Here is a 16,967-nt window from a genome sequence, read left to right on the forward strand (position 1 = left end):
GGGGGCACTGGGGCAAAGTTTGCCCTGCAGAGACATCTTACTGGAGCAATCCTTTGACTGTGCTGGGAAGAGACCTGCCAGCTCTGTCCAGCCAGCACTCATCCTCCTACTTCAGAAATTGTATGTCCCTTCTTTAGAAGACTTCTATGTGTATCAGGAACTCACAGAGCACATGAAAGATGGACTAAACTACTATCACTCAGTAGTCTTAATTTTCACTCTACCAGAGCACAGAAAGACATGCATGTCATCTGCTGCCCCTGGGGCTGTGAGTAGCATCAACAATGCTGACAAGTGCCATCCTTTTTGACACCACTGCCTGGGGAAACCTTTGAGACAGCAGAAGTGCTAACACAAGTCATCTGAAAGCTGTCACCCAAAACACTCTTACAGGACAGACTTTATTTCACAGAAACTTACGACAGCCTCTGAACTGTGGGTTCACTCTGAACTGTGCTCAAAACCAGCATTTTGTGTTTTCACAGTGTGCTTCAAAACACAAGCTCATTTAGATCACTTCCTCTGCTTTAATTCAGCAGTGTTCCCAACAAGCCTCAATTGCTTCCTGTGCATCGCTGCTCAACACCTGCCCCTGCAGCAGCAACACAAGCTCCACCCAGAACTCTCTAAGTATTATTTCTGCTGTTCTATGGAGAAGATGCAAACGTGCAAACACCACACATGAACACAGGGGTAGCAGAAAATCTGCCTGGTTACCTACCTGGCTGCAATTGACTATCACAGGACACACCCACATCATCTACAAACAGAATTAGCTCAGAGCCTTTGTACAGCAGCACCTCAACCATCAGCTTTAAATTTTCACGTCTTCCTGCAATTACACATCTGAAAACCAGAAACTGTCCTGCCATGTCTCTGGCAACTGGCATCAGAAAAACTATTAGGGCCCTTTTCTTTACACAATTTACTGGGACTAGTCAATACAAAACTGCTGTAGGTTCATATAAAACTTTTTGGAAAACTCAGGTGGTCCTACAGTTTTGGTCTTCTATGAAAGCACTCATCTGTTGTCTTGACAAAAAGCACAATTAACAGTGCAGACATACTAACCTAATATTGTGGTTGATGTTCATTTGTCAAAGTCAAATACAAGAAGGAGGTGTCTATATAACAACCTCATCTGCTCAGCAATTTTACTTGGAAATACAATAACTGCAAGTACTGTATTTCTAAGCTACCTTTAACTCCTACCTGTTCTGCATTGTATTATTTTAACTCTGAACATGTGAGAACCAGCCTGGAGCTACGTTCAGCAAAAGGAGACAACTGTTGCTGGTGACAGGCATTAAAAGTATGTGGGTAAGACCCATCTCCAGAGGATTTGTTAGCCATGAGAGAATTTTACTTCTGCTCTATAACTGGCATATTGGTTTCCTTGAACAGAAATTCCCTACAGTATGCCAGAGAAGAGTGAAATTAATTTCCCTAGTTTTTGGGAGAGCAAGTGCCAAAAGTGTCTGCCCACTTAGCCCTCCCCCAGCATCAGCTCAGCCATCCCTATGCTGCTGAGACAGCTACATCAACTCTGCACACTTTTTCTTTAGTTGCCAAGTATGTACTTTTACTCAGACTTCTGCAGGTAAATGTTCTTACCCCTCCATCTACTGAAGTAATGCATTAATGGACATTTTGGGTCATTTCTGGCCAAAGTAGAGGAGCTGATGGGAAGCCTCACTTTTGACAGCAAGATGCATATGGTGACTGTCATGTGCTGATCCATGCTTTCCAGACAGCTGCCCTAAGCGACATCCCTACCAGAGAGCCCAGTACCACAACGGAGAAGGATCCTCTGCCAGGAGCTGCTCCACCAGTGAAACACCACCATTTAGTACAGGGGAGGAGAAAAGGAAAGAACAAAAGCCAGCCAGACCTGCCCATTACCACCCACTCACTCCACCAGTGAAAGAATTAAAGGGGGGAAAGGACTGAAGTGAAGCCCTGTCCCTGCTGTCACCCACCAACACAGCTGCCAACAACACTCTCCTCAAATGTATCTCCTAAGGAGACATGGGCACCCTCCACTGCAGGCTGGGCAGGGAGAGATGGCATCCAGACCAAGGCCTTCCCAGGACCACAGTTAAGGGCTAAAGGAAGCAATTAGATCCAAGAGCACTGTGCTGGAAAGCACCTACACTGCAGCCACCAATCAGTAAACAGGCAAATCAATATAGTCACTTTTTATTACAGTTAGAGATGATTGTCAGGAAATGGTTAGATTAAAAAAGTACATACAAGATTTCTTCACAAGATAGTTTCCTCACATCATCTGATTTGGATTCTCTGAACTTCATTCTGAAACACCAACTCTGTTGATGCTCTTTTCAGGGCTCACATTTGCACTCACAACCTGAAATAACTTGCCAGTTTTATCAATTTGCTTTTAGAGGATTTGGTGTGTGAATGGAAAGAGCCTTTAAAAACAAGTAAGGTAAAGCAGAGATCGTTCCAAGATAGTATTCCACCACACCCCATTCAGAAATAATTGTGGAGCAAGTGGCTCCTGCCAGCCCTACCATAACCCAGAGCTGCAGCACAGACAGCCCAGTGCCTGCAGAGAGAGTGCAAGCTTCTCACAAGTATTTTAGTGTGCCATGTTTTCACATGCAGCACCTTCAAGCGTTAGGGAAAAAAGCCATTTTCATTTTCCCTTGAATCTCTGATCTTTAGCGATTACATATAGCTTTCAATGTTACTCTTTTTAAAACAAAGTTTCTCAGCTAGCAGTGACCATCAGAATCCCCAATTTAGACTACACACACCATGAAGTATTAGATAACCAAAAAATATTCAGCTGAGTAACTTGCCTGTCTACATTTTTAGGTATACACAAAATACCTGCAGCCTTTAAAAAAAATATTGTAAGAGGCTTGGACAAAAGCAGGAGCTAGCTGCACCTAAAAAGGGCCTCAGACAGTATCCTCCTTTTGCACCAAAAGGCACTCATGACTGGAGGGCTGCAATTGCAGAATTTCTCCTGTCCTCAAAAAGATTTCATTTTGAACAGCTTTATAAAAAAAGAAATTAAAGATATTAAAGTAATTGCACACTTGCAGATTTTTTTTATGAACTATAATATTAATGGATATGCTGGGCTTTTCTGATCATCTTTCAGAATGAAACTGCTCCAGCAGACAGTAAGAAGTGCCCTTCCACAAATTCTTCTTACAAGCTGTGGTTCTAACTCAGAAATAAAACTATATTCCCATTTCCTTCAAAATGCATCATATTTATTTTTTTTACAAATATCTTGTGAGTTTTGTCTCATTTCCCCATTTCCAGCACTAAGCTTAAAAGACCATAATTAGATGCATAGATAAAGCACAGTTATTTGTGGTTTGGTCTTTTTTCTAAAGACAATATGCTCCTGAAAACATTTTCATCCACTGCGCCCTTTGAGAATGACTTTTTTTTTTTTTTTTAAAGAAAGTCTTGTACTTTTGAAACCCCTGCCTATTTTCTGTGTCATTTTTTCAGAAGCAAAATTATTATGGCCTTTTCTCATACTTTTATTCTGGAGGGCTGATCCTTTAGAGGTTAGATGAGCTAGCAAAGAGCCAAGGACATTATCAGTTCCAGCACTTATCCAAAGCCTGACTTTCATCCCACCTCCACGATCCTGTTTCCGCATTATTTAAGGAGAAAATACTGCAAGTCATGAAGCTTGCTTCATAATGACAGGCTGCTTCAGAAACAAGAAAAACATTGTGCAATTTGTTTTCTGCAGTGAAAAAAACTGACCTCATATTTCTCATACCCTCCCTCCTAGGAGTTTAGGTTTTTTTCTTTTAAAAGTTCAGGTGATTCTGGTGGATTCTTTTTATAAAGAGGTCCACAGAACACTTCTGGCAAGAGTGAAGTAGCAGACTGTGATGTAGGGGTCGAAATTCTTGTGCCAGATATGCTTGTGGGTTTTCTTGGCAACAGACCACAGCTACTTATCATGTAACTATGCCCTCAGATGATGTTTCTCACTGACTTGGGAAGACCCATATCCTGGGGTTGAAACATAAAAGCGAAGAATTTAAATTCAAATGTAATTTGGTGCAACTTCTACCACAACGTAGCAGCTGTACTGACAGGTTTGGGGGTTTCTTTTTTTCCTTTATTCCCTCCTCCCTTAAGCCTGAGAAAGACACTGAAACAAAGTCATGGGAGCAAGAAGGAAAAGAATTATACAAGATCAACTAATCTTAATCACACTGAAGTTTTCACATGTTTTCTCCAGCAACAGACAAGCTAAAGAATGTCTATTTGGGCTGTACAGCCATGTACTTCAAAAACTCTGTTCTTCCTTCCACGTTCAGCTACTGATGGTTTACGACAGTGGTGCTGCAGCAACGTTTAGTGTGGGTCTCCTGATATTTCTGACAGGGACTTACTGGCAGTCTCCCACAAAAGCCTCAGGGTGTAATTGAGGCTCACAGCTAACACCCCTCCACGAAACGCATCTACCTCCACTGACAGATACTGGGATTATTTCCAAACCGCTGTCTCTGGTGCTCCTTGGGGACCCACTATCTAGCTAATAAATAAAGGGAAGACAGAAGTTTCCTTCAAACACACTAAAGCAAGATAGGAACTTGCGGCTAACGCATGCTGGAAAAGAAGAAACTGTCTTACGAGGCCTAGCATTACAGTCTCCAAGGGGGGAAAAAAAAGGTGGGAAAAAAGGTATTTTTACTGTATGACCTTAACTTAAGAGATATTGAGTCAGTGTTGAAACAATCTCTCTTTTCTGCAGTTCTTCCGAGTACCCACAAGAAGAGAATAAAGTTAGTCCTTATCCATCATCTGCAAGTTTAGCAGAGGAGATCAGTGTCTCAATTTCTACCTGATGGAGGGACTTGAAGTGAAAAAAAAAAACCACAAACAAACTACAAAACCATATAATAAACACTGATTACACTTCACTGAAAACATGTACTATCAAGTATAAATTTCTACATACTGAGGTTTAAAAATGCTCTTGCAAATTGCAACCCCCCCGTTTCTGCTTTAGCGTTTCTGAATTAATTGCCTGGTGACAATTACACAATTTATTTTTAGGTTCAACACCAAAACGTTCCAACTCTCACAGTTTACGAGAGCACACAATTTACCGAACAAGAACGTGTCAGACAAAAACGAAGAGATGTAACCCACAGTTTAAACAATGCTCAATATTTCGCTGAGAATAATTAGGTACCCTCTCATCATCCTTTCCCCTACTTTGGGGGGTTGGTGGAAAGAATGGGGGGTTTCTCGCGGCTCCAGGAAGCCCAAAGGCCCCCCCGCAGCCCGGCACAGCCCGGCCGGGCGCTGACACCGTGCCCGCTCCAGCGCTGCGCCGTCGCGGGGGGGCCGCCTGCTGCATCCCCATGCCTGCGGCTGCAGAAACGCGCTCCCAGCACGCCTACGGCCAGCCAACACAATGGAAACGCAGCCGTGAAGGACCAATTCGTTTTATTGTTGAGACAGCGCTACGGTACAACCGAGTGGCCCGGTGTGCCAGGCCGCCGCGCCAGGGCGGTCGGGGCAGCCCCCTCAGCGGCCCCGGCCGCGCGCACCCACAGCCGCCCGGGGAGCTCCGGGCCGGGACACGGGGCCGGGCCCGCCACGGTGCCGCTGCCCGCGGCCGGGCGGGCTCCGAGGCGCCTTCTGCCAGCAGCGGGGAGGGGCCGCGGGCCTGCCGAGAGCGGCGGACAGGTGAGGGGCGCGGGGCCGAGGAGGAGCGGGGCGGCGAGAGGGCGGAGGGGCGCGGTGCCGCCGTACTCACCGCGCGGGCCGGCGCGGAGCCGCGGCCGCACTTCCTGCGTGCTCGGAAATGAGCGGGCGGGACCCTCCGCCGCGCCGCTTAAAGGGGACGGGCCGGCCGCCCCCGACCGCCCCCGGGGCGGGACCGGGTCCCCCGCGCAGTCCCGCGGGAGAAGCGGGGCCGCCGCCGCCGAGCGGCAGCAGGGTGGGGCCGCGGGACCGCCTTCCCTCACTCCGCCCTGCGGCGCCTTCGCTCCCCGCTCCCCTGAGGCGGGGGCGCGCCGCGCTCGATGTGCCCCGGGAGAGGCGAGAAGTCCGTGTCTGAGGACGAGAGTCGGGAGCGTAGCCATACACCCTCCGCAGCGGTGCCGGCAGCGCTCGCCGGGCCGTCCCCTCAGCGCCACGGCCACACCGAGCGCGCCTGGAGCGCTGCCGGCCCGCGGCCCGTGCGCCGCCCGCTCGCACCGCTGCCCGCCCGGACAGTGACCCTGCCCTGCGGCACTGCCCGAGCACAGACAGCACACGCTGCTCTGCCAGCCCTGGAGCTGCATGGCTCGCAAAGGTCCTGCAGCAGCACACTGATGCTGGTTTCTCAAATGCTAGCAAAACCGTGAAATTGTGAGGTAGCCTTTATGGTGGAAAAAACAATCAGAATTTACCGATAATTATTTTCTACTTATCCAAATATTTATGTACTGTTCTGTATTTCCTAAAGAACATTTCTTGACCCTTTTTTTTTTTTTTTTTTAATTATTAGTTTTCTGCAGGGCTTGACCTGAAAGGAAGCCAGGCTTATGAATTCGTGCAGCTTTCCAGCCACGTGCATGAATGGTGGCCTGTAACATTTCAAAAGGGCAAAGCTCAGGAAACAGCTAAGGTAGCGATCTTCTTCCACAACTATGTATCAAGTGGTTTTTGTCCTGCTCTTCAAAAGCAGTCAGAGAAAGCCAGTAAAGGCTTATTCTGTAAAGACCTGCACCCCCTAACTTAACATCAGTCTGTTGGATTGCCTGTGACTGCTCACCTGCCTGAAAGGCAGGCACTGAGGGCTTTCCAGAATGGAGCCCCCCGTGGTCTGAGCAGCAGAGGCTGCATCCTCTGTCACATTATTGCTCTGTCGAGATCTGCACCCCATTTAGCACAGAGCAGCCCTTTGTCTTCAGGCAGGCAGAAACCCATTTGTTCATAAATAGCTACACCACACAGGGTGGGAGAGGTCTGGGTGTCCAAGGACCCGTTCTGTTCAGTGTAAATTTCAAGCCCTCAGGCAGCAAAGATCTTTCCAGGGAATACCTTAAATGAACAAGGAAAGGACATTTGGCTGATGTGACCAGCCATCACTCCAGGCACTTTCCTATCCACTGAAACTTGTCACAATGCTAGATCATCATTTTAGGTATTCATCAAAAATGTGCTTGAAAAGTATATTCATAGAAGAGAGTTATCAGAAGGTTTTAAATATTCACATATGCACTCCTCAAACTAGGTAAATGTGGCTTCATTATTCCTTTAAAATAGTATGCAAATATACTATTTCAAACCTGACCTCATGCAAAGTTTCAGTATTGCATGTTAGAGATGACTGTTGACTCTCCCTCAGCATTAATGCTTGTCTTTGTTGTGGATAATGTGTGGGAGTTTAGTAGACACCTATGACACACTGGAGAGTGCCATGTTCTGTAGACGTAATATTATTTGGGACTACAACAAGATAATGGAATGGAAATAACTGAAATTACTGATTTGGTTAACTAATGCTAGAATGTAGATCCGAAACAAACTGACAATACTGCAGCACCCACTGGTTGGCCTACAGAGAGCAACCAGACTCTGAATATTGTCCTTCAGGCTTCCCAGGTACCACCTTTCTGCACACAAGCTTGTTGCTGCTGTGTGGGGAGAGCTCCACAGGGCCTTCCAGGAGATTATACACAGAACACTTTTTCTTCTTCTCTAAGTGCCAGTTTCTTCTGTTTACCACAATTTCTTCACTAGCAGAAAGTTTGGTTTTTTTCCAGATTGAGAGAAGGAAAAAATAGATTTCTTAACCTCTAGTAGGAACAACATGGGTATTCACAGTCACCTCTGTATAAAAGATCTACCATGTCAGGAGAAATGATGGGCTTGCAGTGATGTTGTGTATAGTTTCCTGATTCTTCTATCAGAAGGAGCTGTTCTAAGATTAGACATTCCTTCGTAACTCAGACTTCTATTTAGGCTGACAGATGTTATAGTTCCTATTTGGTGTTAATCTTACAGGCCTACAGAGGAATTCCCACGTTGTTTGTGAATAAAGCAGGCAACAAAACATTTAGGAAATATCTGTGTTTTAAGATACAATTCATTTCAGCCTGGGGATGTTTCTTAGACAGATAGTTGCAGACCTCCTAGCATCTGAGAGCAATAGTATGTATGTGTGTATATATATGTGACACAGCTTTGAATTTCCATAAAATATTATGATAGGATGGTTATTTAGGAGACCAACTTTAAAAATGTTTTGCTAAACTTTGCTAAACACTGTTCTTAAATTGGTACAGTTAGGGGAAAGGAAGTGGCTCGCTGGCAATAGCTTATTCAAAAAAGAAGAGTTTTCCAGAACAGCATTAGCTCCAGCCTCTAGTGGTTTTGGTTTTCTTTTTCTTTTTCATGCTTTTTTTTTTTTCTTTTAAGCATATGTGTGGGCTGGAGGGGAAGAAACAAAAGAAAAAGAGAGAGAAGAGCTGATCTGAGAACATGATACCAAAGTGAAGGAGTAATGTAAATGAGGCCAAAGGAGAAAAGAAGAAAAGCAATCCTTCAACAAAGGATATTTTTGTTCTATTAACCTCTCGAGCCAAAATTTTCTTATTTGAGAATAAGAAAAATTGTCTGTTATTTTGCCTGAAAATTCTGAGCTTTAATTGTCAAACAATAGTCATCATTAGTTTGCCTTGACACAAGGCTTTTTGTCAAATACCACAGCTCAGCTTTACTGATGGCACAATTCCAACATGATCCCATGTGAAGCCGCTTTCTTTTTCCTTAGATGTTGCAAATTATTTACAACAGATACTGAACAATACAACCAAAATCATGAAGAATTTTTAATAGCCTGAAATCAACCCTCCTACAGTATTTTAATAATTGTGATTTATATCCTTTAAAATCCTCGATTTGAGCTTCTAAGTGACACTCTCTGGCCCTTTGTCACTGGTCCTGTCCAAATGCATGCTGTTGCTCTGGGCAGTGAAACAGGGTCTTAGGAGAGGCCATGTGCTACAGCAGAATTAACTCACGTCTGGCTTGGGCAATGCCAAGCTTGACCTCAGGCTCTGCTGGCAGTGCCGCAGTGTCAGCAGCAGCTGGGTCACTGACAGCCAGTCTGGGGTTTGTTCTGTACCTCTGAAAGGACACAGGACACTGTCTCATTGTCCTCGTGGGGCATCTACTGTGGGTGTAAAAGATGCTTGGAATGTCAGGATGTTTTACCTCACTGCTTTCAGAGACTGGAATAATCTCTTGACTTACCATAGGTTTAGAAGAGACAGCGCATCTGTAAAATTAGATTGTACTGACATACACCACACAAAAATCTTCCTGTACTTACTGTTACTGTGCCCTTTATTTTGCACTGAGCAGAATTTTCTTTTTGTCAATGCCTAGGCTTTTGGCCTCTAAGTTTTTGAGTGCTGAAAGACTACATTTTTTCATGTAGTCTTTTGGGATCAAATAAATAGTAATTCTTTGGTATTATAATGTACTAGATTTTGGACTCAGAAGCATATAATTTATGTAATGTTTGGGAAATTAACTGCTATGGATTGCTCTTTTCCTGTTGTTTTGGGATCACAGTTGCTAAATTACTTCCTTTCAAAAATTCTCATTAGAAAACAGTATCACCCGACTTCCAATTTACATAGAGTCCTTTCATACATTAAAGCAGACTCAATAATTATGGTACTAATTCATGAAAGTAGACTACATTCCTTATCATAAAAAACATAATCTATACAATCACAGCTGTAAGTGAATGTAAATAAGATTTAGTTTTATCTACTATCTGAAAAAGCTTTCTTCTGATAACAGAAGTGCTTACTGTAGTCCACTTGCCTTTTTCTTTGAATAGTGATAGTTTAGCATCTGGAAAAGTGTTTGGAAACATGTATCAGATTTTTTTGGATACAATCTCTTGAAATAACTTTTTCTTTTTGAAACCAACATATAGTTGCTGTTAGCAACAAATGTTTGCCAAGCTCTGTGACAGTAGTAAATGGATTGTGGAAACATTCCTGTACCACGAGTACGGACGGTGTCACTCTGGCTGGTGTCACAGGGGAACAGGAACACAGGAGGGGACAAGCAAGGACCTGCATAAAGTGCCTGGGCTCTGCTGCTGCTCCAGCTGAGAGCAGCAGGCAATATTCTGCAGTGGTGGCTGAGCATTTTTCCTGGCCACATGGCCTTATTTTTCCTGGCAGGAACAATGGGTTGTACGCCCAGGGTTCCACTGCTCACTCGCAGCTGCACCAGGGTATCACATCAGAGTAAGCAGTAACAACACATATGGAAAGTAATCCATGTAGGCAGTGCTGGAATTCTGTATTGGTTCATTTCTGACTATTCCAAAGCATCTTTACTATATAGCTTCTGTCCAATGGCACCAAGAAGTGCTGTAGGCATTTCTCTAAAAAGAGAGGAAAATTTTGTCACAAATACATTGACAGCAAAGCAGCTCTGAAACAAAGTCCAAGCAACCATATTCTGTGCCTAGAATGGAAAACAAATAGGAGGGTTTTGACTGGAAGACTCAGTGTTATGCAAAACACACTAAAAAATACACATTCCTTTTTTTTGTCCTCCAGTGCTGAAGAACAGTAACCTATGAAAACCATCAAGTAATATATTTTAAATCAATTTTATTAAATTACTTTGTAGACTTGACTACCTAGGATGCAGGAAAAGAAAAAAGAACGTTCTATATATGAGATTTAAGCCTGACAATCTTTCATGAACACTCCTTGTCTGATGAGATAACATAAATTATCAAGGTCTTTTGGTTGGTTATCTGGTTGGGTTTTTTTCTGTGCTTGAAAGTCTCGTGCACCAAAGCTCAAGTTATTCAGATAAATATCTACAGTAAATGCAGTCTCTATAGAGGGAAGTACTTGGGCTTCCTTAATCTGAGGTTCTTCGTGTTTTATACAAAATACTCAGCATATCAATAATTAATATGCATTATTGCATAATCAGGTGTACCCACTGAGCCAGTCCACCAATAAAACCACCACCACCTTCCACACCAAATAAAAACAAAGCTGTAGAAAGGCACAGTACAGGGATGATCATCCATGCTGAGAGCTTAGCAGTTAGTACAATGCCAGTGTTCATTTCTTCGTTCAATAGACAGGACCAGGAACTAAGAAACTTCTCTTGCTCATTGTCTGTACTGTGCTGAGCCATTTTTTGCAATATTTATCTACTCCAGTTTAGGGCTTGGGGTGTTTTGCTAGTGTTAGCTAAGGCTTGTCTGTCACTGCCCAAAAAAGATCTCCCTCCCTCTGAATGAAAATTCCAGCCAGTTCATAAAACCAATTATTTGTTTGTCGTTTCTGGTACCATTCATTGTTGCATATACATCATTAAAATGTTTTTAAGTAAAAAATTTTTCATATATTTAAATTCCTCCCATAAAATGGCATGGAAATAATAATAAAATCACCTAACTACTTTGATTTTATTAGCAGTACTTTATCAATGACTGAAAATCTCTCACAGGATTGAAACAGCATAAGACATGGGAAAAGGAAGGTGGGACCTAGACTATTCCCTTGTCAAGACAGAACCCTCCTGGGTACCACAGAATATCAACAGACAAGCACAGAAAAATACCATACCTCAGTTAAGCAGTTGAAAATACTTTGTTTAGATTTTCATGGAAATTGTCATGTGTTCCTGTGGTGCATAAAAGCAGTGGCTGATTTTGGAAAAGTGTTAAAGTATGCTATTGAGACTTCACTATTATCATTGTAAGACCAATGGGTAAAGATGAACTGATTTGCAAAGTCAGGATCAAATGTCACTGCATTCCTAGCAGTCTCACAAGCTTCTCTTTAATTGCTGACTTGTAACAATTGTTTTATCTTTGTTAGGAGAAAGTTTTGCTAATGAGCATCTTACAATGACTCACATCTGTTGGTAAAATGAAACTCCGAATCAAATTAATTCAAAGCAAGATTTTACATTAGAAATGCAATCACAGGAGAGCTGAACAGCAAGATACTTTGAAAATCACTTGAATTTGTTCCCACTCCTTCTCAAGAGCAAGGAAAATGTGTTCCTGCTTCTTCTTTCCTGTCCCTATTTTTAGAACTAGAATGAGAAAGACCTGATCTGGCAGCCTGTACCCCATTTAAATGATGAAATATCAGGTTCAGATGTATTTGCTAGATGGAATTGAATAGTTATAAATGACATTTCCATTCCAATTTCATTCCCTTTTTAATTTAAATTTAAAGAATGTCAGTTACCAGTTCTGGCACTGTGCTAGACAAGCAAGGATTTGTACTATTTTAAAAAACAAATCATATCTATGACAGGATAAGCACAGAGATAGAAAGTTTTTTAAACTGACTTTTTCTGCAACTCAAGCATCTTAGAAGTTGTGTGCAAGCTGTGATTAAGTTACTGATGTACACTCACAACATGAAGATGTTCATTACAAGTGCAGACAAATGCAAATAGTAAAATTTGGCCACATGTAGGTGGTGAAAGAAAAAATAGCTTAACTTGTGAATGCTAAAATGCTGCTGATAATTTTGTGTATGTTTTCTGCTCCCCCTGAGCTATGCTTAAATCTTTTATGACAAGGTCTTTACAGTAGATTTGATGCCTTTTATAGCAATAAAGGTAGTATGTACTATTCATATCACTACATTTCAAGGTTTAATACCCTTGAATCGTGTTCTGCTATGTATTGCCTAGTAAATATAATTATCATTTGAAATGGTAACAATTAGAAGCAATTTCTAGTTTAAGGTCTAGCATTTCAAAGCATGCATTTCATGTTTTCTAACATGGAGTAAACCATAATGGAGACTCAGTAAGCAAACAGAATTGATTTCATAAACATTATTTCTGTTCAATTACAAAGTTGTCTCTGATGGTAACTTGTTGCAGCCTAATTTGATTGCTTACATTATCTTTGTGCATGCAAAAATGGGGAAAAATATTTTGCAGTGTAACTTAAAATATTCTTGGTAGTATTTTTACAAAAACTCACATAATCTGTTTTTCCTCAGTATTTAAAAAAATTGTCACAATTCATTTTAACAAATGATCCTGGAAGAACAACACTGTGTGAGACCTCCAACAGCAATGTTTTAAAATAAAAATCCATATAGTCAGCATAAACTTTATGCCTTTCTGTTTGCTGTCTGGACCAGGCCACTGTTCAGAAAGCCTCTGCACAGGAAAAACAGTGAAGTAAGCGTTTAAATGATTTCCTGACTCGATGCTAAAATCTCCCTCAATTATTTATACCCTGTACCAGAAATAATAATTCTTGTCTTCTGCTGTCAAATCAATCACTGACACTCTTGACCACACAGAAACTATCTTGGAGAACAGTTAACTCTGCTTGTTTCTCGCTGGCTGGTTCTCGAAGCTCTGTACACATTTACAAATATATACTATGGATCTGGTACTGATCTCCTGGATCTTTTCATAGACTTTTCCCACATTTCACCCTTTACAATGCTTTTCCAAGCTTTTTAATCATCTGAAGATGAACCCTTTACCAGATTTCTCAAGGAATGAGATCAGCCCTCCCTCTCAGCCCCCTCATCTCTCCCATCAGCCACCCCTTACTTGGGATTCCACTCTTTTTTGACATGTGCTTTCCCAACAGACGAGAATTTATTCTGAATCTCTTCTTTTTTGTGAAATATTCTTGATTAAAGGGATACTATTCTTGTTATTGGCAGCAGTTTGGCAAACAAGTAGGATGAGTGTATCCTATTGGTTTATTGATTTGCACTGGGCTATAGCTTACACCATATTACATTCTCTGGAAGAGTAAGTGGAGTTGTTGGGGTTTTTTTCCCCCAAAATAACTTTAAAATATACCTAAATATAGGCAAGCAAGATTCTTTGCAAACCAAATGCTTAAAATACATATTCATTTGATTTAGTTTTATTAAAAAATTAAAAATACTTCCATCCTTAAGCACAGTAAATTCAGACAGGAAATTGCATTGGCAGGAAGCTATGAAAATGGCACATGTTGCAAATGAAAATCAGTGTTCCCATCAAACTCTTTCGATCATGACCATGTCAAGAAGGAAAGCCCTGAACAGCTGAAAAATTATATAAGGGCTTTAACAACTATTTATGTGACCTGCTGAGTGCAGAAAAATCAGACTAGGAACTTCAATGATCGATTGATATCAAGATCGAGGCCGAGTTCTACAGGATTTCAAATCTATGGTAAGTACAACTGCAATGCTCTTGAGTTGTTCTCACTATTTAGATTACTCTGTAATCCATATGAAACAGCTTTCAGATAAGATAAAGTTGCATTTTTATGAATTGTACCTTTTTAACCCAAATGAGGAGCTAATTATTTCTGATGAGCTTAAGGGAAGGTGTACTTGTCTATCCTCAGGCAGGCAAATGTTTTTACTTAACTTCAGGACATTATCAGCAAAATAAACTTTGATAACAGCTCAAAGAAAGGTTTTAGCAAGAAATTTTTTAAGATACATGTAACCCTTTAAAACACCAGGTAAAACCAAAAAAACAGGCCATAAGAAGAGAGGAACTATTACTTTTCTCAGAATGCATTAGGAGTATTTATCTCCTGGAAGACATAGGTTGCTGTCCCAAAGTTTAGAAATGAGAAACAAATACAAAACACAGCTTACATGAACAACTCAGCTTTACTGAAGAACTTGATAAATACAAAAAAATATTTCGTTCACTGTCTCTTCTAGGTATAAATTAGGAATTTATTTGTGCTTACCTGTCCTCTAGTGTCTAGTACCTAATTCTAAAGACTGCTTCCTAACAGGCAAGTTACAATGTTGTACCAGGCGGGAATGGGCACACCAAGGCTATTGCTACTTTGTCCACATTTTGATAACAGTCTTTGTACTTTGCTAGTTGACTCTTGGGATATTGGATTTTAGACCAGCAAATGTTTATGAGTGATGTATTTATGAGTGATCATGCTAACATCAGAGGGACTACTTAAATTTTATGAAGTTAGATACAGAGGACCTGAACAGCTTAGGTTTTCTTATTAGGATTCTAAATACTTGCGTACATCTTTAGGTTCTTTTTCAGAAGTTTGCTTGGGCTGAAACAGTCAAACCATTCATCACACTATGGACCATCTGCACTCTGGTCATGGGGAACACTGCCGGGTGCCACTTAAGGGCTGGTGCTCTTGCGTATTGTCTCCAGTATTTTTTTATAAATTTACCACTGTAGCTACATGCTTTTAAGTAAGATGAGTTTTGAAACAAAGTATTTCAAAAATATAAGCAATTTTTTTGAACTTTCAAAAGTTAGACTAGAAATACTCTTTTTAGATGTATTTTGAAGCTTGTATTATACGCATAAGCTTGCTTTTACTGTATGTTTTTGAGAACTGCTGAGGTCCAGTTGAGTGTAGCACAGAGATTCATGCATATTTTGCATGATAAACCCCCCATGATTTAAATATTATGTACCTCATATGCATGGGACAATATTTTTAAGAATTTCTATTATATGAAACAGGCTAATGTCTGCAAATTAAAATTTGCAAGCTTGAAGCAGATTTTCTGAGTATCACACCTCTGGAAGTTTGTGGAAACCAATATTGCAATCATTTCCTTGTGCTGCTCTAAGGACTGCACTGACATTTAAGATTCATGCTGTCCCCCCATCTGCCACAACTCAAAGCACAGATCAGGTAAAGCATGTTGTTTCTGCAGATATTTAGAAAAGGGTGGCAGAAATTTTTAGAAAGTTATCCCCTCCAACCTGTGTATTTAGGTGAGTCATTTGTTCCCTTCAAATTCACTTTCCTCAGGGCAGCCAAGTGCATAAGTATTTCTAGCACCGATGGAAATAATCATCTGCTGTATCACTTTTTTCCCATGTGGGAAGTACATTTACTCTCCAAAGAGGAACTGAAACAAAATTGTCACCATTTTGAAGAGTGGCAACACAGAACAAACAGGAAACACTTCAAGGGAAATATTTACAAAAATAGCATACACAGAAGACATAAGAAGCTTTCATATTGTGAATGAATACTTAAAAGCAATCTATTTCTTGCCAACATTCATGAGCAGGAAGGGAATTAAAATTAATTGCATTAGGAAACACTTAAAAATTTTTCATTTAACTGCACTTAATGCAGGTAATTGTGTATGGAAACTGTAATTATGAGCCACGTATGTATTTTACATGCAGGATCTATGTCCAGTAGGATAGGTGGCAATAGCTATTAGTGAAATTTTTCACACAAATTAATGGTTGAAACAACATGGACTTATGCTGAAAGTCTGAAGTGCACACTACTCCCTGCATCCACTGGTTATTTCAGTATTGCTTACTGTCCCACTCACCTACTGTACAGCAATGCTGTCACAGGGCTTGTCGAGTTAGAAACTGGGTGTTTCATGGCTCTCAGCTGCATACCGTTGATGAAGATACTGGATAAAACTACGTTCTTCATTTAAGGAAGAAAAAAATCCAAACAAAACCAAAAATCTTGATGCCTTGGTTGCTCATGGCAAGTGGGCAATTCCTATTTACAGACATAAAATACAGGAAAACGACTGGACAATGCAAAAAGTTATCACAAGTGTCATTTTTCTCTCCTTTTTTGTAGATCTCTCAATGGAAAAAACAGCCCATATAAAGGGTTTAATTTTCAGTGGCCTTTGTTTTACAAGTATGCACTCTGACAGTCTTGTCATGCCAGTGAAGATCACCATGGTATCACAGCAGAGCCCCTCCTGCATACAGAGATGTGTGTTTGCTGTGCGTAAGCATTACTCAACATGGCAAGTGTCTGTGCAAAGGAAAAAGCTGCTGTGCTTACTGCTTGTCTGAAACCAGGACAGGATCAAGTATGCAATCCAACAGGGAAGGTCTTTAAATTCCAACATATCACGTCATATCCCACTTTTTGCAAAATGAAATCTGTGTTCAGGTTTTGGCAGTCTGACTCAAGACCA

At 41.3% G+C, this 16,967-nt stretch overlaps 1 protein-coding gene across 1 annotated transcript in view; it reads right to left on the reverse strand.

Annotated features, from left to right (window-relative positions):
- Positions 1-5,919, reverse strand: part of CSGALNACT2 (chondroitin sulfate N-acetylgalactosaminyltransferase 2) — a 31,565-nt gene extending 25,646 nt beyond the window's left edge. Inside the window, exon 1 of the mRNA XM_069019236.1 lies at positions 5,777-5,919. The gene's annotated coding sequence lies outside the window, so the exon portion shown is untranslated. The remainder of the gene's footprint in view (positions 1-5,776) is intronic.
- Positions 5,920-16,967: the final 11,048 nt, after the last annotated feature.

The sequence above is a fragment of the Aphelocoma coerulescens genome, chromosome 6 (genome assembly GCF_041296385.1).
Source record: "Aphelocoma coerulescens isolate FSJ_1873_10779 chromosome 6, UR_Acoe_1.0, whole genome shotgun sequence".
Taxonomy (NCBI): Eukaryota; Metazoa; Chordata; class Aves; order Passeriformes; family Corvidae; genus Aphelocoma; species Aphelocoma coerulescens.